The sequence below is a fragment of the Diadema antillarum genome, unplaced genomic scaffold (genome assembly GCF_040938485.1).
Source record: "Diadema antillarum isolate AM-2024a unplaced genomic scaffold, OU_Dant_1.0 seq00002277_RagTag, whole genome shotgun sequence".
Taxonomy (NCBI): domain Eukaryota; kingdom Metazoa; phylum Echinodermata; class Echinoidea; order Diadematoida; family Diadematidae; genus Diadema; species Diadema antillarum.
Genome location: NW_027272902.1, coordinates 179,625 through 205,375, shown reverse-complemented (window position 1 = coordinate 205,375; position 25,751 = coordinate 179,625). Strand labels below are relative to the sequence as shown.

General features: G+C 38.3%; 1 protein-coding gene across 1 annotated transcript in view; it reads right to left on the bottom strand.

Annotated features, from left to right (window-relative positions):
• LOC139714448 (uncharacterized) overlaps positions 1 to 25,492 on the bottom strand; it is a 65,282-nt gene extending 39,790 nt beyond the window's left edge. The window contains exon 1 of the mRNA XM_071626158.1: positions 25,339 to 25,492. The gene's annotated coding sequence lies outside the window, so the exon portion shown is untranslated. The remainder of the gene's footprint in view (positions 1 to 25,338) is intronic.
• Positions 25,493 to 25,751: the final 259 nt, after the last annotated feature.

The window sequence follows — 25,751 nt, the reverse complement described above, 5'->3', positions numbered from 1 at the left end:
AGGATGGACAGACGCTGCAGGCGATCCCTTAGTCTCCCCTCACCTCCGGTGGGCTCGACAAAAATGACAAATTTGTCAAAAATGTGCTGAATGTTCACTTTCCTTGAATTAGGTTTAATTGGATGAATGGCTAAATTGCCTAGGAGTGCAGGTATTTGGCAATTGGAGGATTTTTACTTGACTTTGACCCTGTTTTAAGTTTATGCATTGAGTAATTTTTAAGGTATGGAGAAAAAGTGTAATTTCAGTATCAAATGGTAAAATATTAGCATTTTATACCTGGCCTTTGACCCTTGACTTTATGACCCTAAAGTTCCCAAGAGAATCACTGTCAGGTAGAACATGCATAAATATGTACTAAGTTTCACGATGATACCTTGAGTCACTTTCGATGCACGGAGGAAGAAGTGAAATTTAGCACTTTCACTTGACCTTTGAACTTTTGGCAAGAAACTTCCCAGAGAATCTCTATTGGGTAATACATGTATATTATATCAAGTTTCAAGAAAAATCCTGCAGGCATTGCATAAATATGAGGGAAGAAGTGACATTTTGAGGAGTTGATCTTGACCTTTGACCTCTGACCTTTGACCCATGACCCCCAAATTCTCTAGGTAATCACTGTCAGTCAGTACACGCATAAGTTCCATTAAGATACCAAGAACCCTTTGCGAGATATGGAGAAAAACGTGAAGCTTCATTAGACTTGACCTTTGACCTCATGACCCAAAACTTCATATGGAGAATCTTTATTTGGTAGTACATGTATACAATAAGTTGAAAGAAAGTACCTTCAGGCACTGTGTAGATACGGGGGAAATAGTGAAATTTTGAGCATTTGACCTTGACCTTTTCACCTTTAGAATGTGCACCTAAAAGTTGATAGGCACAACTTTGCCCATACATCCCATGCCAAGTTTCATTAGGATACCTCAAACGGTTTTTTTAGTTACATTGTCCACAAATTGATTACGGACCGAAGGACGGACGGAAGGACCACCCGAAAACATAACACCTCCGGCAGAGGCACAAAAAAGAAAGGCACGGTAAGTACAAGTAGACAGACAGACAGACAGCCTGAAAGCACATTGCCATTTGTAGGCTGTTCACAGGAATTTGCATTTTGATCTCTTTGGCATCATATTGTACCTGCAATTTACAATTTGTGTTCAAAATTTTGGCAAGTTTTCTAAGAAATCTTTTGATACATGATTGTTATATGCTCATCAATGGACCTTCATTAATAGCATTTACTCAGTCATTTTTTGTTCTGCAGATTCTTTTCCCCTTGTGGTTAAAATCTGACCATGTATATTTTTAAGGAGATAAGCATTGTGAAAATGTGGTACTGGCCCAAAGGGGTCACCCCTGAATTTGCCGTTACCCCAACAAACCTGAAAGTTACACTCACTAATGTATTTACTCAAAGCATTCTTTTATCTTAGAGGGAAGATCTTTTAAAGATTCTAATCTGGGAGATGCTTGGCCAAATTGGGCAAGCAAAAAGTTTTGAAGCAAGCTTTTTTTTTTCACTTTTCTCCCCTACATTGGTTTGTACAAACCTACACCTAAGCCAACTATACATAAGCCCAAAGATAATGGCTGTTTAGTGATGCACTGCACTAAATGTCACTTCAGCTACTTTCCCACACTTACGTCAAGAAGTCCCAATGCAATGCAATACCAACAGTCCAAGTATCTTACCCCAATGTGTTTAAGCATGCAGACCAATGTGTGCTGTTTATTCAAATGATTGTGTTTTAATCAGCCTTTGACTTACAAATGATTTTCTATATCAGTTTCTTATATTTTTGGACTTTATTTTTGGGCTGGTAAAATTCATGTTCTGGCAAGAGTTCTGAACCAATTTGAAAAGAATTTGAAAAACTTGAGAAGTTAGGTAGCACATTCTGCAAGAAGGTGTGAAAAATTAGGTTATTTTCGTTGCTTCAAAAGGTGCAATGTACCAGGTACACAATGTGTGACGTTCATTGCATGTCTATGTGGCTTTAGCCAAATCCAGCCACCTCTCCTCTGTTATAAACTTTGTACAATCTAGTCACACACGTGTGGCTCCACTTGGGCTATGATGGATACAATCACAGGCATGTACTGTAGCTGTACACAGTTTTTTTGTTTTTGTTTTTGTTTTGTTTTTGTTTTGTTGTTGTTGTTGTTGTTTTTTGGTTTTTTTTTTTTTTTTGGGGGGGGGGGGGCAGTGTATACAGCCACATGTGTGTGTCTTTAATACCATCCAGCCACATGCATGTGGTTGTATTCATGGCCCAAGTGGCTTGATACAGCCACATGCATGTGACTAGACTGTATTCAAGCACAGGCGTCTACTACAGTCTACTGTAGGCTTGATATCGCTGCAGCCACGTCAACATGCAATGTGAAATCTACATCACACACCGCCTTGCAAAGTTAGGAAAATTACCTAAATTTTTATTCTTTCCAGACAACTTTGTTTACCAACAATATTATACTCTATTCTATTTCAATCATCTTTGTTTCATAATAAAGATCCCGGATCTGATATCAATAGCTACATCTTAACTGATTGGGGAATAACCGATTTGTGATTGATAAGGCTAAGGGGCAATCACACTTACGGATAAGCAATGATGGAGTCTTGATACATTTTATCGTGGGGACTTTGGCCATTTATACAGGATATGAACAGCACGTAAACGTGAACATGTGCACACTGAAGTGTGAGCATATTCTCTGAAGTACATTCAGTAAAAAAAAACCTGTACCAAGGTTCGACCTCCCGGGCCAAAATTTGACGGCGCGCAAAGGCATAGGATTCTGCATGTAGCAGGTGGTCGAATTATGGACGGCTTGCTTTATTGCTTCCTTGTCCTTTGTGTACGTACAGCAGATCTTACAGCATACAACAGGAACACAAGGTAGTGATATCTACGTATCAGCATGCATGCTCTCGATCTCACGCTTGCAATGTTGGTGTTGTGGTGGTCAAACTCATAATAGAACGAGGGCATGCAGCGTGCGTGGGACTGCAAATGTACACAACTGCCTGTGTGGAAGGGTAGCAAGTTACCATGCGAGCATATCCACGCACACATCACATGCAGTGTGACGACACAGCGGGGGAGTGGCTTCTGCGCTTGTTACGCATACAGTGCACTCCCGTTATAACGAACACAGTTATAACGAAATTTCGTTATAACGAAGTAAAACTTCTGGTTCCAAAATTATCGCCATTGAAGTCTATGGTACGAAATTCTCTTATAACGAACACGGTTATAGCGAAATTTTCATTATAACGAAATCTTTTCTGAGCACCACTGACAAAGAAAAAATAAAAGAAATGTGCTCCGTTATAACGAAATGCAAATTGCTTCCGAAAATACGTAGCGGAACAAGCATTTATAGCGTCTCTGCATGGGCGAACGCTTCACATCACTGTGTACATGTTCGCTCCTTGTGTCCTGCACAGTTTCCGAGGGGGACTTGCATTATTGTAATACAATAATCTGAAATTAAACAAGGTTTATTTTATTGTTCCGAAGGTACTTTATTACAAAACACACAGATTCTTACACACCTAAATGTCCGTTGGTTCGGAAATGAAACAGGATTTGTTATTACGAACATTTTGGCATTATTCACAGTTCGTTATTACTAAAGTTCGTTAAACCGACAATGAGATATGGTTCTTATTACGACGGTTCATTAGTCAGAAAATGATAGGAATTCTAAACTTTCGTTAATCGGAACACTGAAAAAAGTTTCGTTAATCCAAAGGTGAAAAAGGTGTGTTCACTAACAAAACTTAGGAATTGAAAACTTCATAATCGTCTTTAAAGATAACCGAACCTACGAAATAACTAACCTTTCTCATTATTTTTTTTTTTTATTTACAAACCTTCTTCGGCATAACAAACCTTATTTCATTGTCGGATTTAAAAACCTTCGGAACAGTGAACCATTCTCATTTTTTCATTTACAAACCTTCGGAATGACGAAACTCATTTCATTTTCCGATCAACGAGCCTTCAGAAAACGAACAATATATTTATATCTAAACTATGAATTTTCGGAATAACGAATCGTCAAAAGAACGAAGCTTCAAAATAATAAACAAACCCTCGGATTCCTGGGAATGGCAAAACTTCGGAACAAAGAGTCTTTCAGAGTAACGAACTTTACTAAGAAAAGAAACGACTCTTTGGAATAGCGAACTGTAACGGAATCCTAAACTATCATTTTCTATACGACTTATTGTGTGACAAAAACAACTTTATGCTCTCTTTTGAATGTAATATCCAAACGAAATTAAAAAGGTACCATCCCATTTCACATAGCTTTCCAGTGTATGATGAGTATTCAACAAACATAATATGATATATGCGTGGTTACCTTGTTTTTGTTATATACTGTATTTGTTCGGTTATAACGAAATTTCGTTATAACAAAAGAAAACGGCTGGTCCCGAGCATTTCGTTATAACGGGAGTGCACTGTATTTCCTAACCGCGGTACGCTCATTGTCTGATCACTGGAGACCTGCAAGTGTATGCAACTTTTTAGTGTTGTTTGCAAACATGATTTGGACATTTTTTTGTGCATACTTGTCAAAAAAGGTTGTAATAGTGCTGTAATCTGAAAGGTAAACTTCTTGACACAGACACATCATTTTGCCATGAAATTTGAAACATGTCTTAATTATCTAATTCTCTTTCATATTCAAAATGGTTCACTATCTATTTTTCAAGGAATTTCAAAAACTACAAAAACATTTCAGACACCCTAGAATTGTAGAGGGCAGGATAGTCACTGACACATAAGTACTGTATACGCTATATATTTCGCGTGGGTTTTATTTTCGCGAATTTCGCGAGTCGGGAGCTATTCGCGAAATTAACAACGCGCGAAAATATTACCTTCCAAAATGAATCCCTTGCCTTGATGATACGAACATTTCAGTACTAGTATACCATGTCACGGCTTACCGAACAGACCATACTGGCTAAGCTTGTTTACCTACATACATTGTATATTGCGCCACAACGTTTACAAACGCGCGGCGTGTCACCCTTGGATTACATGTATATGTACTGTATTAGCACTAGCTCTTGCGTTTGCATGCCGCTACATTCACATGTCAACTTTAGGGGCCGGGGCTTCGTATGTTCCCGCTGGTTGCCGTTGAATTTTACTCGTACCCCTCGTACCACTCGTCAGAAATCTAGCGCGATGGGCTCAACCACTTCAAAAATGTTGAATTCTAACTTACTAGTTCGCAGAGTTTGGTATGTTTTTTCCATGCAGTGTATAACTAGTATCATTCTTATTTGCTAGTAAGTTGAAAATTCACACTTTCTTTGCCACTTCATATTTTCTCTGTTCCCCCAATCGCGAATTTAACCACTCGCGAAAATGTGTGACAGCGGCAATTCGCGAAAATTTATGTACGCGAAAATTATAGCGTATACAGTAGATAGAAAGACTTAGAAAGTAGAACTTGTTACATTTTGCTGAGCAACTCCAAGCCAAGGTGTTAATACAGATGTAGGACAAGAAGAAGAACTAACAGGTGAGATCCTATCCTACTTGTACTACCGGTCCTAGTCTAGATTCTCAATGTCTGGAAACTACAGATCTAGGATATAGCCTAGAAATCTAGTCAAGATGTATCTACCGTGTACATACTAAACGTACACTACATGATCACTGATGATGTAGAATGGTCTAGCTAGACTAGACCTAGGGCCCTATATAGACTCTAATGCATTAGTAGACATAGCGTTGACTAGAGCCAAGATAATCCACCCAGTCTCTGTACGGTAAGACCCCGTTTACAGTGCGAGGCTCGGCCGCGGCCGAGCCGCGGCCTGGCCCAGCCCCGCTTCAGTGTAAACGCGCAAAAGGCCAAATGCGAGGCCAAAATTGGCCTCGCATTTGGCCTCGCTCTGGAGGTGGTATCGGCCGCGGCCGAGCCGCGGCCGAGCCGCGGCCGAGCCCGGCCTTTTCTCAGTGTAAACGCAAACTGGGCCAAATGCGCGGCCAATTTTAGTCTGGCTTCCAAACCCTCTGCCTGTACTATTTCGCTAATCAGGATATTAACCCCCTCAACGTCGAAAACTAGTATAGTTTAAGGTGGTTTTGTCCTGCAAATGATTTTTTCCTTCGACAAAGGCCTTTGCCCGAACGGTGACTTCGTCGCCACGGTATTCAGTTGGCAAAGGGTCTGAAAACCAGACAATACCAAATTGCGTTTGTTTACAAGCAGAGCGCCACTACGACAAAATGTTGAAAGGTTTTAATTAAAAGCGCGGCCAAGCCCAGCAGTGTAAACGGACAAAATTGCGGGGCTCGGCCGTGCAATTGACGCAAGGCATGGCCGCGGCCGAGCCGCAGCCGAGCCCGGCCACGCACTGTAAACGGGGTCTATGCTTACCATTATTCGGTCACCTACCACAATACAGTCACTTATCACTACTCACAAGCCAGCAAATTCTATAAGGGAGTTCATGGTTAGTGCATGTCTCATTTGACCCCTACACCACAGACTTTGAAATAACATGGACGCCTGTATGTGTTGTGATCAAGAATTCCTTCTTGAAGCATGTCATCTTGTATTAAATCAATGTTGAGAAAGTGCATGGAGAGATTATTCTAAACAGTGTTGATGAATGACTTACACCTGTACATTCCAATTTAGTCTGAAACACATACATTGTACCGACATAATTCAGATTCTCATAGTTGCTCGAGACTTCTTTACATTTAAAGTCAGTGGTAATTACACAGACATTCTCATTTGACCTTTGTTGTGCACATGCGCAAATCACAACCGTGAACTCCCTTATTATCACAACACACGCGAATCACATAATTTCAAATACTGGCACTGTCGTTCACAACATGAAGTCCCTTAGTCACCTCCGACAATCCATCAAAAATCCCAAATTTTGCCATCAAAAATGCAAAATCAGCACAACTTTTCCAAAGCACGCGAGAATTAAGCCCAGTTTAGAGAATCAGGGTCACCTAAAAAGCACTTGAAATGGAGCAATACGCCATTCTCTTGCACGATTTTCCCCTTATTGCAAGCTCAGAGTGTGATGGTATTGGCAAAAATGCAAAAGAAAAACAACATCTCCAAACATGCTGATGCAGTGACTAAATGCATCAGGCAAGAATTCAGTCACCAATGGGCGGCGCAACATCCGCGAGCAATGCGACCTTGCACCAACAAGGTATGGCGCAGCACACTTTTTAGCGGCCTTGCACGCGCATTGACATTGGACGTGCTCATCGCCTGACCGAATTCTGATTGCGTTGACAGGATTCTGGTTCTTTATCATAGCGATATTTTGTTGGATTGCCTTTTATGATGTAGAACAAAATGAAAATTGAGATAAAAGAAGTTTGATCACTTTGATATATTTCACACAACGCAAGTCGCCCATGATTCGACTACAACGCTGTCAAAAGTTTGACCGCCTGCAACATGTAAAACCCTATGTGCTTTTGTGCACGGTCGAACCTTAAAGGACAAGTTCACCTTCATAAACATAAGGATTGAGAGAATGTAGCAATATTAGTAGAACACATCATTGACATTTTGAGGAAAATCAGACAATCCGTTCAAAAGTTATGAATTTTTGAAGTTTGTGTGCAGTACCCGCTGGATGAGAAGACTACTGCAGTGTATGAATAACTTAGATGTCACATGCGTACAACAATATAAGGAAAATATAAAGAGAATTTCACAAAATTCCATCTTTTGAAAAAAGTACACATTCCCCTGCCTCGTTACCGACAAATGTTATGGGTAATATTATTCCCCCTGCCTTTAGAAAGAGGCAAGTCAAGTGCTCTTTTATTATGCGAAAAAAGTGAAAATATGTTGAATTTTCTTTTACATTTTCTTTATACTGTTGTACGCATGACTCACAAGCTGTAGTAGTCTCCTCATCCAGCGGTTCCAACACAAAAATTAAAAAAATTCATAACTTTTGCATCGATTGTCCAATTTTCCTCAAACTTTCACTGATGTGCTCTACTATATTGTTGCATTTTCTCAATCCTTATGTTTATGAAGGTGAACTTGTCCTTTAAGCACGGGAGGTCAACCTTTGGGGCAGGTGCCAATAAGTTACAAAAGGCAGCGTATACAACAACGCGTGTGTCTTTACCATCCAGCCACACAAGTGTGGGTGTAGCCATGGTACGAGTCACTGGAGTGGATACAGCCACACGCGTGCATACTGCAGGGCCGGCGGAACCAGGGGAGGGTCCATAGATTTACAGAGGTCTGTTTTGTTTGGACTACAACTGAGGTTGTTCTTGAAAGACTGGAATTTTCAGTGTCGATCTGCTGGATCGTCAAAATGGCAAGAAACAAAGGGAAAATGCATCTGTTTTGGAAAGAAAGAGGGTAATTGAACTATGACATGCAGGTAAAAGCATAAGAGAAGTTGCACATACAGTCAAACCTGTCTATAGCGGCCACCCAAGGGAGACGGAAAGAGTGGCCGCTATAGACAGGTGGCCGCTATAGACAGGTCATCTAACTTTGTGTGCATTGCCTACATGTACATGTATCATCCTTGTATACATCTATAAATACTAACATGTACATGTATGTGTGTTGAGTACGTATGCACACGTGTGTTTCATGCATTGAACAATGCCGGTGTTTATGAAATTGTTGCACATCAGCATGTGTACTACAGTCGTGAAGAAAGCTAAATACTAATGGTCAATTCCACGGAAAGGTTGCATTTTATGAAAATCAAACTATTGAGTATAGATGATTAATGAAGCTTAATTAGATGATCTGGTATTGTTTACTCAAAGCAGCCTTTCACAACGGATATTTTGATACCTCATTTGTGAACATCAGTGAACGTGGAGTGGAGTTATGTCCGAAAAACCTTAATTTTTCATGAAAATTGCCAATTTTTGCAGAATTTATGTATCATTTCTGATACACTATTATGACCATAATACAGCTTGTGTAATTCTCAGATGGCTTATTTTCTGAATGTTCTTTGGTCATAGATTGGTTTTATGATGTTCTAGAACTTGTTCCGGCATCAGTTAATATTATTCTCTCAATCTCAAAATGTGGTAGGTGATAGCGTCCCATAAGTCACGTTTTTGTGTCCCATCAGTCACACTGGTTTTCCCTATCCTGCTACTGTACCAATGAGTAGATATTCATACCACTTGGCTCAGGGTAAGCACCAACCCTTTGCTACATTCAGGAAAGAAAATATCTTTCCAGAGACTCTGTGTGTAAGAATATTTCAGAACTTACTTTCCCATGTGAAAAACGGTGGTCCTCAAATGTCCCATAAGTCACGACAGCAATTTTTGGTTGCTGTACGGTCTTGTTTCAGATCAATGGTGTAACTGATGGACAAAATGGCTAAAATTTAGAATTGCTTTTCATGCTTTGAAATGTTGCTGGACATTTCACTTAGGGTTGGTATTTAATGGGAAAAAATATTTCAGAGCTCCCATATCAATGAAAAGGAAATTTACGGGGAGGCAAACTGAAGCATGGGGCTAATTTTATGAAAAATTCATTTTTCCATTTTTTGACATAGAAGCATAAAAATATTCAACTTCTCTTTCCATCATTATCAATATTTCATGCTTCCAATATAGACTCCAAATTTTAGTCAACATTTTCTGATAAGGAGATGTAATTTTCTCATATTTGAGGAGGAAAACTCAAAATATGTCATTTTTTACAAAATGACCGTTTGTTTTTTGAATTTCTTTATTAGAAATGAGAGAAAATGAATCACTAATGGTGTATACAAAACATGCTTAGGAAGTAACACAATGATATAGGTATCACCAGATTTCGGTCATTTTAACTTGTGATGATATTTTTCTGACTCAGCTGTTTTGGACGTGACTGTTAACAAAAGGCTATTGTTTCGGACGTGACACAGTAGTTAACATACAATGTAACTCATTTTAAGTGGAATAACAAGATCAATTTCATTAGAATTCAAATCTTAATGGTGGCCAAGCCACAGTTTATGCATAATTACCCTGTTAAAATGCATTCAACATATTAATAGTATACATGCAGGACATTCGTTTCGGACGTGACACACAATGTTTACACAACTTTGTGTCTCTAATGTTTGATACAAAGCCTTTCACCAAGCCTGAACTATTGTCCTGGCAAAGCAACGCACTGTATCCCTCAAGCTTGCCTGCCACATTAAAGTGGTGAGGAAAAGCAAATTTATCATCAAATGACCTATTAACTTGTTGGAAAAAGCTGTAATAGCCAATTCATGCAAAGTATTTAGTTATCAAGAAGCCTGCCATTACACAAGTCGGGTACAGGCAATATTGAGATACAGACGGATTTAGTGATTCATGTCACCTGCACACATTTGAAAAAGGTCAGTTTTACGAGTCAGGAATAATGATTGAAGACCACTAAGCTTTATAGATCAGTAAAATCCATAATGTTGTTTCGGACTTGACTCTTAAAAGTTTACATGACACAGAGTGAAATAAAGAGCTTGAAGTACATAATATAGATACATGCATTCTATGTTGCCAAAAACTCAATCAACCCAGATTGTTTAGTACAAGTTTTCAAGAGTCATGAAGAATACAGGATGTACAGGTGGTTTTATGTCCTAGTGAGTGACCTGTGCTTTGTACATAACAACCAAGTCACGGCATCACTAGGATTTATAATCTCGTACTTATGATTTCTTACACAAATATTCAAGAATCAGTGCATAAATAATATGCATTTGATAAATTGCAACAACATTCTCCTGGTGAATTCAAACACATCCTTCGATTGAGGTAGAGCTCACTTGTCTGCTGAAATTGGTTACTAGTTAGATAGATTACTACAGTAGTTACCTTTAGAACATCTGTCCAGTTAACTCCTGCACATGCAAACATGCTCAATTATTTTGTGCATTTATGCATACCTCGATATATTAAAAGTGAGGAATGCTGTTATTTGTATTTTTGATACCTTTGACAAAGATCAAATCATGGCCTCGAAATTTTGTAGAACTGTACTGGAATCAATTGGTCCTGCACTGTACCATCAGTAACAAGTACAAAAAATGTTATTGGTAATAAAATGCTAAATATCCTGACTACCATGGTATTTGTGACTGTAGGAACACAAGTTAGATAATGTTATGCATACACCATACATGTGTATGCCATCAAGTTTGAATATATTTATAGGGAACTTTAGCAGGCAAGATCATATTTACATCCCCTTATACCACTTTTAGTCGCCAGTTTGTTTGTTTGTTTTTTTGTTTTTTGTATGTGTCTATGTAATCATAATAATTCAAGTTTCGTTTTACATTTTCATTTCCTTAAATTTATTCAGATGGCTTATTTTCTGAATGTTCTTTGGTCATAGATTGGTTTTATGATGTTCTAGAACTTGTTCCGGCATCAGTTAATATTATTCTCTCAATCTCAAAATGTGGTAGGTGATAGCGTCCCATAAGTCACGTTTTTGTGTCCCATCAGTCACACTGGTTTTCCCTATCCTGCTACTGTACCAATGAGTAGATATTCATACCACTTGGCTCAGGGTAAGCACCAACCCTTTGCTACATTCAGGAAAGAAAATATCTTTCCAGAGACTCTGTGTGTAAGAATATTTCAGAACTTACTTTCCCATGTGAAAAACGGTGGTCCTCAAATGTCCCATAAGTCACGACAGCAATTTTTGGTTGCTGTACGGTCTTGTTTCAGATCAATGGTGTAACTGATGGACAAAATGGCTAAAATTTAGAATTGCTTTTCATGCTTTGAAATGTTGCTGGACATTTCACTTAGGGTTGGTATTTAATGGGAAAAAATATTTCAGAGCTCCCATATCAATGAAAAGGAAATTTACGGGGAGGCAAACTGAAGCATGGGGCTAATTTTATGAAAAATTCATTTTTCCATTTTTTGACATAGAAGCATAAAAATATTCAACTTCTCTTTCCATCATTATCAATATTTCATGCTTCCAATATAGACTCCAAATTTTAGTCAACATTTTCTGATAAGGAGATGTAATTTTCTCATATTTGAGGAGGAAAACTCAAAATATGTCATTTTTTACAAAATGACCGTTTGTTTTTTGAATTTCTTTATTAAAAATGAGAGAAAATGAATCACTAATGGTGTATACAAAACATGCTTAGGAAGTAACACAATGATATAGGTATCACCAGATTTCGGTCATTTTAACTTGTGATGATATTTTTCTGACTCAGCTGTTTTGGACGTGACTGTTAACAAAAGGCTATTGTTTCGGACGTGACACAGTAGTTAACATACAATGTAACTCATTTTAAGTGGAATAACAAGATCAATTTCATTAGAATTCAAATCTTAATGGTGGCCAAGCCACAGTTTATGCATAATTACCCTGTTAAAATGCATTCAACATATTAATAGTATACATGCAGGACATTCGTTTCGGACGTGACACACAATGTTTACACAACTTTGTGTCTCTAATGTTTGATACAAAGCCTTTCACCAAGCCTGAACTATTGTCCTGGCAAAGCAACGCACTGTATCCCTCAAGCTTGCCTGCCACATTAAAGTGGTGAGGAAAAGCAAATTTATCATCAAATGACCTATTAACTTGTTGGAAAAAGCTGTAATAGCCAATTCATGCAAAGTATTTAGTTATCAAGAAGCCTGCCATTACACAAGTCGGGTACAGGCAATATTGAGATACAGACGGATTTAGTGATTCATGTCACCTGCACACATTTGAAAAAGGTCAGTTTTACAAGTCAGGAATAATGATTGAAGACCACTAAGCTTTATAGATCAGTAAAATCCATAATGTTGTTTCGGACTTGACTCTTAAAAGTTTACATGACACAGAGTGAAATAAAGAGCTTGAAGTACATAATATAGATACATGCATTCTATGTTGCCAAAAACTCAATCAACCCAGATTGTTTAGTACAAGTTTTCAAGAGTCATGAAGAATACAGGATGTACAGGTGGTTTTATGTCCTAGTGAGTGACCTGTGCTTTGTACATAACAACCAAGTCACGGCATCACTAGGATTTATAATCTCGTACTTATGATTTCTTACACAAATATTCAAGAATCAGTGCATAAATAATATGCATTTGATAAATTGCAACAACATTCTCCTGGTGAATTCAAACACATCCTTCGATTGAGGTAGAGCTCGCTTGTCTGCTGAAATTGGTTACTAGTTAGATAGATTACTACAGTAGTTACCTTTAGAACATCTGTCCAGTTAACTCCTGCACATGCAAACATGCTCAATTATTTTGTGCATTTATGCATACCTCGATATATTAAAAGTGAGGAATGCTGTTATTTGTATTTTTGATACCTTTGACAAAGATCAAATCATGGCCTCGAAATTTTGTAGAACTGTACTGGAATCAATTGGTCCTGCACTGTACCATCAGTAACAAGTACAAAAAATGTTATTGGTAATAAAATGCTAAATATCCTGACTACCATGGTATTTGTGACTGTAGGAACACAAGTTAGATAATGTTATGCATACACCATACATGTGTATGCCATCAAGTTTGAATATATTTATAGGGAACTTTAGCAGGCAAGATCATATTTACATCCTCTTATACCACTTTTAGTCGCCAGTTTGTTTGTTTGTTTTTTTGTTTTTTGTATGTGTTTATGTAATCATAATAATTCAAGTTTCGTTTTACATTTTCATTTCCTTAAATTTATTTTTTACAAGTGCATTGCTTGTTCAAATATATTGCACTACTCTGTCTGTCTATGATGCAATGCCCTTTACTGTATGTGTTGGGACATCATACATACGACATCTACATGTACATATGTATCTAGCTCACTCGGGGATGTACAAGTACAGTTCTTACAATGCGTATATACATGTCCTTTAAACATTCATTTTTATCACCTATTCTAACGCTAAATCAGCTTCTGGTTGGGAGTGGATGGTATATTATACGAATAATTTATGAGTTGTGAGTGCATAGTATATTATACGAATAATTTATGAGTTGTGAGTGCATAGGGCACGAATATCGCACGAGGCGCGAGATAAGCCACTGGTCTATTCAACAAGGCGCGTAGCGCCGCGTTGAATAGACCAGTGGCGAATCTCGCGCCGAGTGCGGTATTACGTGCCCCAATGCACGAACAAAATCATAAATTATTCGTTTTATACAACACCTTGTCCACAATCACAGTACTAAATTAGTGACCGCCAACTCAGGAAGGCCCAAAAATAAATGTAACAATCAGGCAGAGAATTGTAAACCACCCTGTGTACTGCTTTCAAACACTCGTCATGATTCGACCACACACAGGAATCACAAACTCCGCAGGGTCTATACCCATTATACGCTTACGTTAGATCGAGTTAGGCCTGACTGTTAGGCCGATCTGAGATGTCGGTAGATCTAGTAGTAGGTCTAGCAGTTAGACTTTGTCTATTTCCGAAAATGATTTTGTATAAAAACACAGAAAAATAATGAAATTACGGTTTCTCAACTTGAAATGAAGTCTTGATTTTGGGATCACTGTGGTCCAAGTAGCAGATCAGAGTCAAAAGTAAAAACACAGCAGTAGGTGTATTAGGCCGCGATACATGCAACTAGCTAGGTAAAGTAGCTGCGCGTACACGTTAACGTTGCAGTACTCCGCCGCGCCTGGTATGTGAGACTTACGGCGCGGTACCGGCAGCGCAGCGCAGCCGGCCAGCACATACAATGTACATGTAGTTTGCTGGCGCTTTGCTACGGGTGGGTGTGAGCCACAGAACTCTGTGAGCGGCCATGCATTAGTAGCCCCCCGCGAAGCCATGCTATAGTACCTTCGAGCCATGCAATAGGCCCATGCCAGGGGCCTATTGAATGGCTGTCACTCTCAATGAGTTTGATAGGTATTTTCTATTGAATGTCATGTGACATGTTCTTGGCCAATCACAATTCGACATCATTCTGAGGTGTTGTATAAGATGTAATTTCAAGTTTACATCTCTTCAATTCAATTTGGAGTTTGATTGTTCTCCATATATTATATGTCCATATGCACAACCTGTAAAACTTGACTTGTCATATTTTGGTAGAGCAGATTGAGATGCGCAAAAGAATGACCCTTTAATATAGAATTGAGAAGGGGAGTTGTAAAAGTATCTTACTGCTCGTAGCCCTCTCCCAGTTATTAGTACTCACACTCTAGTTTCATACACCTTTAATAATATCCCAGTTCAACTGCGCAGTGCACTAAAGTGGAACTTCATGGGGGGGGGGGGATAGTTGACTAAGGGTAACTTGTCTGGATAGTTACATTTCCAGATCATGTGATTATTCCTTACAAAAATGTTTATTAATGGGGCGCAGTTTATCTGAAATCAGGATTGACCCTACTCATACACCGTACAAGTAGGGAGAGAAATCTGACATTTTGATTTTCACAGTATTCTCAATACTACAGTTTGTGTGTTTATAGAAGTTGATGTAATGAAATATCAATGAATTATTAATGAAACTGATTCATTATTCACAGCAATTTAGCATGACACTATACTATAAAGTTAATAACATACATGTACTGCTGCAGCACGCTTATGAGTCGCTGTGCAATGTATTGTACAGAAATATAACATGTGAATATCCAATGAGAACATTATGCAATATCCATGTCCATACATGTATCGAATATTCTTGACAAATAACGGTGAAAAAGTAATTTTAAAAAAAAGTAATGGTAAGTTAATTTTTTTTCCAAATAGTTTGCCTTGCATTGGTATTTCAATGAAACTGACTTAAAACACAAATGGATGTGAGCAAAATTGTATAGAATTCAAGTAAAAAGTAATGTTAACACTAATGTGTCACGTCCGAAACAGTGTTTACTATAATGCAAACATCTGTTGCTTTTCAAACTACCAAGAATTTAAATAAACTGCCGAGAGACTATGTAAGAGATATCAAATATGAGTTACATACTGAAGATATTACACATATTTTGAAACCCTACTCCCCATTTTCCCTCTGTGGATGAGGAAATGAAAGACACTCAGTTATCCCAATCCTAGGTTAAAATGAGGCATACTTGTGTCTCTGGGCAAGTAGGTGCCATTAAATAATGTTAGTTGTAATTCATTCTACATCTTGTACCCTGTAAATGATAATGATACAAGAAGAATGAGTGAACAAATGTATATTGCTGTGTCTGGTCCATTTGTTTAAGTAGGTTGTTAACACGTCACGTCCGAAACACCCTTTGTTTACATTTATTACTCCAAATTGTACAAATGAACCTGAGCTGACATAATTCATGCATACATATAACCAGTAAGTTGTTATGAAAGTCAGACAAGCAACTATTTACCTGGCAAGTCTGTTAGTGGAGAACCTGACTTGAAAGTTATTATGTGTATGTTTCGGATGTGACATGGTGTTTCGGACGTGACATGTGTTAACGGAAATTATAAAATGGGTTCAAGAATGTAGCCAATAGGAAGCACTGAAATGAGACACACCTCCTTCCTTTACTTCAGTACAACTGCACTGCCTGTAATCCTATGGTAGATTGCCGATCGTCTGTGCGCGCGGCGGCTCCTTTGATGAATTGCATGCATACGCGTACGCGCTGTCAATCCTGTAAACAACTTCTAGTTCGGGCTGCCGGCCGGCCGGCCTGTCTTCCCTTGTGCATAACATATGTGGCGTACGTACGTATACGTACACTTTGTACAGTACAGTAGACCAAGCGTTATGGGACCGGACGCGTACATGGAGTCACTTTGAAGAGCAAATCCAACGATTTAGCAGGTTAATTCTCACGCCGTTTTCAGAGTATGTTGTCTAGTAGGCCTATATGAGGAGTCTATATCAAGTCTTTAAGGTAAAGGGTGCATATTCTATGTAAAATAAGTAAGTTTTCATGCGGGTGTCCGGAAACCCAACCCCCCATTATACTTATACTGTATGTGCGGGACTTCCGCGAGTGCGACGTGCGTAAAAGTTTGGGACGAACATCTTCGGACGTCTTGACCCACAAAGGTACGTGAAAAACGCTGAAAAATGATGTTAGTTTTCGAATTTTCGACCCATTTTATAAAACAAATGATGCACAGGATTATTTCGTGGCGTTAGTGTAGGCGTAGCTCACTCTCGGGTATTTACAATGTAGTGCAACATGCACTCGGCTTCGCCTCGTGCATGTTTCACAATTGTAAATACCCTCGAGTGCACTACGCCTACACTAACGCACTCTATCCTGTGCATCATTTGTATAACGTAAAATTCCCAGAAAATTTTTATAAAAAAATAAATACTTTCCTAATATTCACAGACTCTTATGAGAGTAGCAGTGGTGATTTAGAAATGGTGAAAACTGTTAAGTTATATTTTTTTGTATTGATTATCTCAATTTGAAATTTGTTTCGGACGTGACAAAAAGTTAATGGAAAATTGTTAACAAAAATGTATTTTTGAATGTTTTCTATTCAAGCATGGGTGATGCCTCCATACTGCTACATGTAAATCTACACATCATTGGCCATGCATTAAATAATGATTTGATGCTCTCTTTTTGAAATTACTTATTCCAAGCACTAATTCTACTAGACCCTAATTTGTTAACGGAAAATGTCACGTCCGAAACACCCCTTTAAAGGTAGTGTCACATGCACATATGAGATGTTGTAGTGTTCCAATGGTGATAGGTATTTAGTATGACTCCTCTTCTTCTACAACAGCAATAATAAGATTTTAATTTTGGAAAGCTTTATAACATAATATTGATTACCCTAAAACCTTGTAAAATTTGTCCCTGAAGAATGGCACTTTTGGACCACATATGCCTCCCTGGCAAGGAGATGAATTGACCACATAAGTTTGTTATGCTACGGGAGGTAGCACTTTTGGTGCCCTTTCAAACCACCAAAGGAAAAGGGAATACGACTTTGTACTTATTTTTTAGAGTTCATAAAGTAGTCATTTTCAAAGTTACACCACTGATCTGAAACAAGACCGTACGTAATGCAATGATACTTTTCAAACTAAATATGGTGTTTTCATAAACTGTGATATGATGGATCTAACCATGAACTGAGAAAAATGCATTTGATGCAACTATTTTCTCAAAATACTGGTTTGAAATTGCCGAAAATTGTCACTTTGTCCCATAAGTCACAATGGAATTGACCTAATGCATTATTATGACTGAATGAGTGATGAATGCAGCGATAGCGAATAATACTGGCGATCACTAATCGTTGCCCATGAATGACTGGCACGGCTACAAAGCAGAAAAACACGCTGAATTATCGGCTCTTTGGCCGCTATAGACAGGTTAACTCTAATTTGTGGCCGCTGGCCGCGTTAGACAGGTGGCCGCTATACACAGGGTCTTTAAAGGACAAGTTCACCTTCATGTACATGTGGATTGAGTGAATGCAACAATATTAGTAGAACACATCAGTGAAAGTTTGAGGAAAATCCGACAATCCGTTCAAAAGTTATGAATTTTTTAAGTATCCGCGCAATTACTGCTGGATGAGAAGACTACTACAGTGTGTGATGTCACATGCGTACAACGATATAATGAAAATAAAAAGAGAATTTCACAAAATTTTACTTTATGAATAAAGTGCACATTTCTTCGACTTGTTATTGATGTATGTTAAAGATAATATTATTCCCCTTGCCTTCTGAAAGAGAGAAGTCGAGTGTTCTTTTGTTATGCGAGAAAAGTGAAAATAAGGTGAATTTTCTTTGTACTTTCTTTATACTGTTGTACTCATGTGACATCACAAGCTATAGTAGTCTTCTCATCCAGCCATGACTGAGCAGAAACTTTAAAAATTCATAACTTTTGAACGGATTGTCGGATTTTCCTCAAACTCTCACTAATGTGTTCTACTAATATTGCTGCATTCACTCAACCCACATGTCTATGAAGGTGAACTTGTCCTTTAACAGGGTTTTTCTCTCGGGGGGGGGGGGGGATTTTTCAGTGGCCGCTATAGACAGGTGGCTGCTATAGACAGGTGGCCGCTAAGGCAGGTTTGACTGTATATACTAAACAGAAAAAGACAAATAGTAAACGATTTGTTACAGCCACATAAGCTAAGAAGGAATAATGTCATCTCTCAGACAGGAAGCGGAAGGCCAAGAAGAACGAATTGACTGTCCAAGCAATTTTTTTTACTGCTTTTGTAAAGAACAATGTTATAAAAAAATCACTGGGGAAGCAGCTCATAACTGGTAAATCTTAGGTATGAATACAATTCTGTATTCTTTGCTCTTTGTAGAAAGAAAAAACTATGAAGTTTTGTTAAAAAATATGGAAGTTATGAACACTTTTGTCAGTTTAATGCCATGAGGTATGCATACTTATGTTCGCCACCATATAGAAGTTGCACCGGAGCAATTTTTGTAGTTGTTGTTGTTGTTATTGCTGTTGTTGTTGTTGTCTTGCTAGGCAATGAAACCTTTAAATGGGAGCGCGGGTAAGGCCTTTTTCTTTTTTACTTGTTAGCTGATGAAACCTGGAAGTGGCATCATAAATATAAACTGCCCCCCCCCCCCCACACTTTTAAAAATGTGCCACCGGCCCTGTACTGTATATCCATATGTAGAAGCTGGATATCACAGTTTGGAGAACCTGCTGTGCTGTGCTGTTAGTGTTAGCCACATGAACACGCAATCGATTACCACCTCGAACGCAAAGTGATGAAAATAACCTTAAATATTTATCATAAATTTTAGACAATTTTATTTTCTTGCAAGTACAATGCTTTTTTTTCTCTCCATTCTCATCGTATTTGTTTGAAAAAATGGATTTGAAGTCAATAGCGAAGTTACAATTGATTGGGGGACTTCGGATTGAAATCGCTACGACAGATCAAATCCTAGTCGTATATAATCAGGACTTCAGCTGCTAGCAGGCAAGCGCCGCTCTGAACATAAGCTATTTTTCCCATAAATTCTAGACAGCTTATTTTTCTCTTTTCTCCTCATTTTGTTTTTGGTCTTGTCACAAAAATTTATCTGTTTCAATCGTAAGTTTTATAGAAGAAGATCCTTCCATTCCAGGCCAGCCAACAGCACAATCACATGCGCCGACTGCCTTGTGTACCCTATGCGGCACTTAGTCAGAGAATATGCACGTGTTGTAGTGGTGTTGATGATGTGCCGGGCACAAGGCTTGGAGCGCTACTAGCTACTGTAATGAGTAAAATGTTTGGCTAGTTCACATATGCATGTATGATATGCCAAGTCCTGGTCTCGTTACGTCCCAAGACGCCATCGTGGAGTTGCAGTGCATCCTAATAAATCAGAAGTCCCTGGCCAAATCAATTGTAACTTTGCTGTTGATTCTAAATTCATCTTGTAAAAAAAAGACAATGAGAATGGAAAACAAAATGTAGGAAAATAAAGTTGTATAGAACTTAGAAATTAGAACATCTATGATAAAATATCAAATGAAGTTAGAATCTATTATACTTCATCACTTTGCGGGCGGTACAATTGTACATTGCATACTGCTGCACGATCAAACCCCTGTCTTTCTTATCTTTTCTGCTCTTTGCTTTTGTTTACTCTGTTGGTTTATGTCTGTTGTCTCTGGCTCGACTCCTGACCACATTAGTACACAGTGTATGACGATTAGTGTATCGCTAAAAATTTCTTTCTGCGAATCAAACGCAGTTCTCCAGGACTGGAGGAAGTTCTAACATGTCTAACGTTAAACAGTTTATAAATTCGTACTCGTAGCATAGTACTACTCATTGATCACTTTTTGATTTTAATACCTTGTATCTTAGAAAATATCCTGCAGTTTCATCTTAATTTCATTGCACTCAAGGCACAAAATACCGCAGATTCATATCCCGGGCTAAGATTGTTGACTTGTACCATATGCGCAGCATTATCGGCATCAAACACAAGTCACATTTTTTACTGTACACCGGCGCAAGCTCATCATTTTAGTCGTCCACCTGTTTTCCCATTGAAAAGCATGTAAATCCAGTGAATGAGCAAATATGTATTTAACAATTATTACGTGTAAGTACTAATGAGGATTTTCTTCAATTCATTTTTCCGCCTGTTTCCGGGGGATCCTGAGGTTATTTACCTGTATCCCCCTAATTTCTCTTGATTTGTATCATGTTCGAGTGTTCCAGCATACACTGTGTATTGCGCCCCATCCCACGAGTACTGTTGATTTTATATGAGAGAAAGCCATTGCGCAAGGGTGGTCGATCTAAAAATAGGTGGTCGATGAGAATAGACTTCTACTATATCTTAGTTTAGACCTGCCGAGTCTTTCTAATCATCATGCTAATCCGAATCGTACATGTAATGAATAGCAATGTGTTATCACTACCAAGATGCATCTATTTACTGCACTGTAGCTGTACACTCTCAATTCATGGCCTCATAAGGGCGAATAGCAGGGGTCGCACTTAACTTTTTTTTAAACTAGCCAGGCGGACTACTTAGAATCAATTTTGACACTGAAGCAATATTTTGGCTAGCCAGACGGACTAGTAACTTCAGAATTTTATGATTTTTAGCTAGTCTGACGTGATTTTAGGTGGCCAATGGCCAGCGGACCATCGCCAATTTCGAACCCTGAATAGCCCCCCCCCCCCTTAACCTTGCCGCACATTTCTACATGGTACACTACCAAGATGGATGTGTGGTACAGAGCAGAAAAAAATTGGCACAAGAAGAGTAAGATTGAGACTGGCTGATGCCAAAGAGTTTTTCAAAATTTGATAATTCTACTGTCTTTTTCAAACTGGAGCTTAAATATCTTTCTAATCTGGACCTGATTGGAGTAACAATCTCACAAAAAACTAGAAAATGCTGAATAGAATCCTGATCCTTTTTGCATAAACTACATAAGGAAGTGTCAGACCTCCCAATTTTGGATAAAGTCATTTGTAGCAATGGCTTTATGAAAAATTTTAAAATAAAAAGACTCTAATTGAGTTTCCACAGTACACTTGAAGTTACGACTCAATACGAGAATGAATACGAGACCTTCCATTTTTATCCAAATTAACATCAAATTATGAGACAGAGTACAACATTGCCTCAAAAAATAATAATCTTGGTATTTACTTCAATAAGTTCATGTTTAATGTATAATGCCTTGTTTGATATTACTAAAATGATAAATGCTGTAGAGTTTTTAGAGGTCTATTGTTTTGTTTATGTGTGTATGTTATGTTTTTTCTCCGATAAAAACGTTTAAAAAAATAAAAAGATGGATGTGCAGTGCTTCAGCTCAATTCAGTAAAGAAAACACACGTAAATAGCTAGCGTCATTGAGCACTAGATGGTGCTCTCACGCAAGTACATCGTTTTCTACACACGCAGTGCTCAACTCTTCGCGATGATCGCTAGCTGTAGCAGTTATGACAGGGTGCATTGATATCATTCTTTTAAAAAGTAATACGGCCCTATGTCAAACGACATGTTCGAATCACAAACCTGAACTACTTTTGCCTTCCTTGTACGTTGGTTTGAGTCTGCTACGAACCGCTAAGGTAGCCCGAGGAGGACAATCTGTTAGCACGCTAAGTCGAAATTTCGCACTTATTTGTCTTGACATTGGTGTATTTTGTACTTAATCCACATTGCGCAAAATATGGCAGTGTCGAAACTTAACTTTTTTCAAAATTGAAGTGTTTTCTGATTTTTTGAAAGGAAGATTTATCGACCCCAAGTAAGCCCATGTGGTAAGAACGGTAGGCCTACACGAAATGGACCTTGCAATGCCTGTTTCAGTGAAATTGGCTGCCCGATCGCGCAGCCCGTGGAGAGCTTCGCGGTTGCTCCCACGGGAGTCGCTATAGGTGTTGTGTGATTTACGACTGCCCGCGGACGCCGCGCGGCGGCCGTGCGCTGGCTCGGCCCTAGCGAGCTCTCTACTTATGAATATGATGATGGGCGAATCGAAGCCACCGCTACGACAGGCCTACGTGTACGCGAAAAGTTATTAAAATGCGAGATTTTTCCAAGAAAATGAAAAGATGGACTGATTTAAACACTGTTTATGTGTATGTTACATATCAATCTACGGATAATTGATCTCATTTCATGGTTCAGTGAAAATCTGATTTTCTTAGGATGAAGGCTAACGTAAACAAACGCAATCGTTGACAGCCGAATCACGGACCGTATCACAGATCAGATTAATAATATTTTTGATGGTTGCTATCGGCAAGAGTAATTACGCTCTTTTCAGAGCAATTTGCGCTCTCCGTGTTTGGTTGCCGGTATTCTGTAATAATTTGTAATTATAAAGGAAGTCTAGAACATGTCTAACAGCATAATTGAGTAATAGTACTCAGTGCAGTAGTGGATGATATAACTATGACATTATAACGTTAGACTTAACAACCTAACTTGGTTAAATTTACTACACATAGACTTCTACTACATGATACTAGTGACATAGTATGCACCTTCCACCTTCCACTGTTGTCATGTCTTACTCGCGAGTCGTGTTATGTTGTTATGTTTATGCCATATTTATTATGGCTTATCAATTGGTAATCGTGTAGAAATGCACACCATGCACACCTACCATTTCCTTCCTTAATTTGTCAATGAAAACTTCTTGTGGCTATAAGAAATGTCAAGATGGACCATATCTGACGGTTTCATGAAATTTCATAGTCAATTGCAGAAGAAAAGTAGCTAATTTTGACTCAAAAGTACGCCGATCGACGGCCGTGCCAGCGTAGCATGATGGATGATCGATTATGTGGAAGAGCGATATAACGATGATAATCGATTGTTGTAGTCTGTAATACAGCCGCTTGTTTGGTGTTTAACCACAATAATTACGTCGGCTCGACAGTAAAATGTGGAAGAAAGAAAGTGATCTTGATGCGTCTGTTTTTTATCGTTTTATGTAATTTTCTCCTGCGTGTGACTGTATATCTGTCAACATTTTTTGCTGACTAAATGTTGGACAGATAATATGTGTACAAAACAGTAAAAGATATATGAAAAAAATGGGAATTATCCATCATGAATATTGCACAATAAAATTGATTTTTCCCACAAAACAAAAGCAAGTACTGGGGTTGCAATTTTTGTATCCATAACTAAGAAAATGAAATGGAAAAATAAATACCATCATAAAAACAATTGCCTTACTTTCTACTATAAGTTGAACTAATCAATCAAAAACATATTACCATTTCAATTAATATTCTGTTTCTTTTTAGGTAAAATGAGCACTTTAAGAAGTCCACAATATTAATACATGATTGTATAACATACACTTTTTGTAATACTATTCTCATTAATTCATTAATTTAATCAGGCCTATAAATTATGAAGATACTAGAAACAAACCCTCTTTGAATTCAACTTCCTTCTCATCTTCTTTTCTCTCTCTTTCTCTCTCCCTCATAATAGCCTAACCTTTTTCTTCCACTTTTCCTTCAACCTCATTCTACTCCCTTCAACACTATTCAATTTGAATTATTATCAACTTTTGTCATGATAAAATCAATACATTTGTACTTGCCACAATTTTTAAAGAAAGGATCGATGTCTTAATCCTGGTATGAATAATCGTATCAATAATTTGAATAGTGATAATCATGATAGTGGCAATGAAAACAAACAACTATCACAATAGCTCACTTGAGCCTTCGACTCAGGTGAGCTAACAATAAGGGAAAAAATACGAAAAAGAAAGTAGGGGCTACACGTATTGCACGAGTCAAGTTCGATATTGTTAGTAAGCGGCTGATTAGAGACTACCAGAATCGATTATAATCGTTGACATCGTTCTCTGCGAAATCGGTGCACTACTTACACGTTGGAGACTATGTTCGCGACCGACGTACTTTTCAACTCCGATTTCTCATTTTTCTTACCTTTTCGGCTTTCTAATTCCATGGAAACTCTCTGATATGGTTCAATTTAGCATATCCAATAGCTGCACAAAATTTGATTGACAAACAGCGAAGCGAACGGTAGGTGTGCATTTCTACATGATTACCTATCAATTTACTGTTAGAGTCAGACGGAAATATTGGTTGATAATATTACTACTATTACACTGACCACTTATGACATTGCAAACTAACATTGTAGTAACAATTAGCACTGACACTGCCAAGTCTGTCTCTTTTGCTTGCCTTGCATTGCATTGCAAAATGCAAGCACGCGAGGCAGCAACACAGCACAACATACTGACATACATGTACTCAGTACCGCAAGGATGCATAGCCATAGCCTAGGTCCCGCGAAAATTCACAAACCCATATCGTTACAACCACGAAAAACATCACGTAATTACCTTTCGAATCAATCCACATCAAAGTCGTGGCACTCTTGTGATGCTACCTTTGCGACATAGAAGACTCAGTTTAAAATGGTGGCTATAACTCTTGGTGACCAAAGGCAAAGCTTTGAAATGTTTAATGAGGTTGAGGTTTCGTTTACTATTTGTACAGATGACAATTCCGCGTTCTACTTGTCTGCACTGTACTGATACTGTGATCATGATGTGTATAGTTCTTCTTCATTCAAAGCGCGCGTGTTGAGGAAAGCAGCCAATATGGAGGACACAGTATCGTTGGATCGAGACGACACTTTTACAATCTCGCATTTTGCGAGAAAAAAGAAAACAACGAAAGGGAGACCTCTTGTGGCAGCGAAATCGTACTCAATTGTGTACTTTGCTCTGTGTACGTACTGGTACTGCTGGCA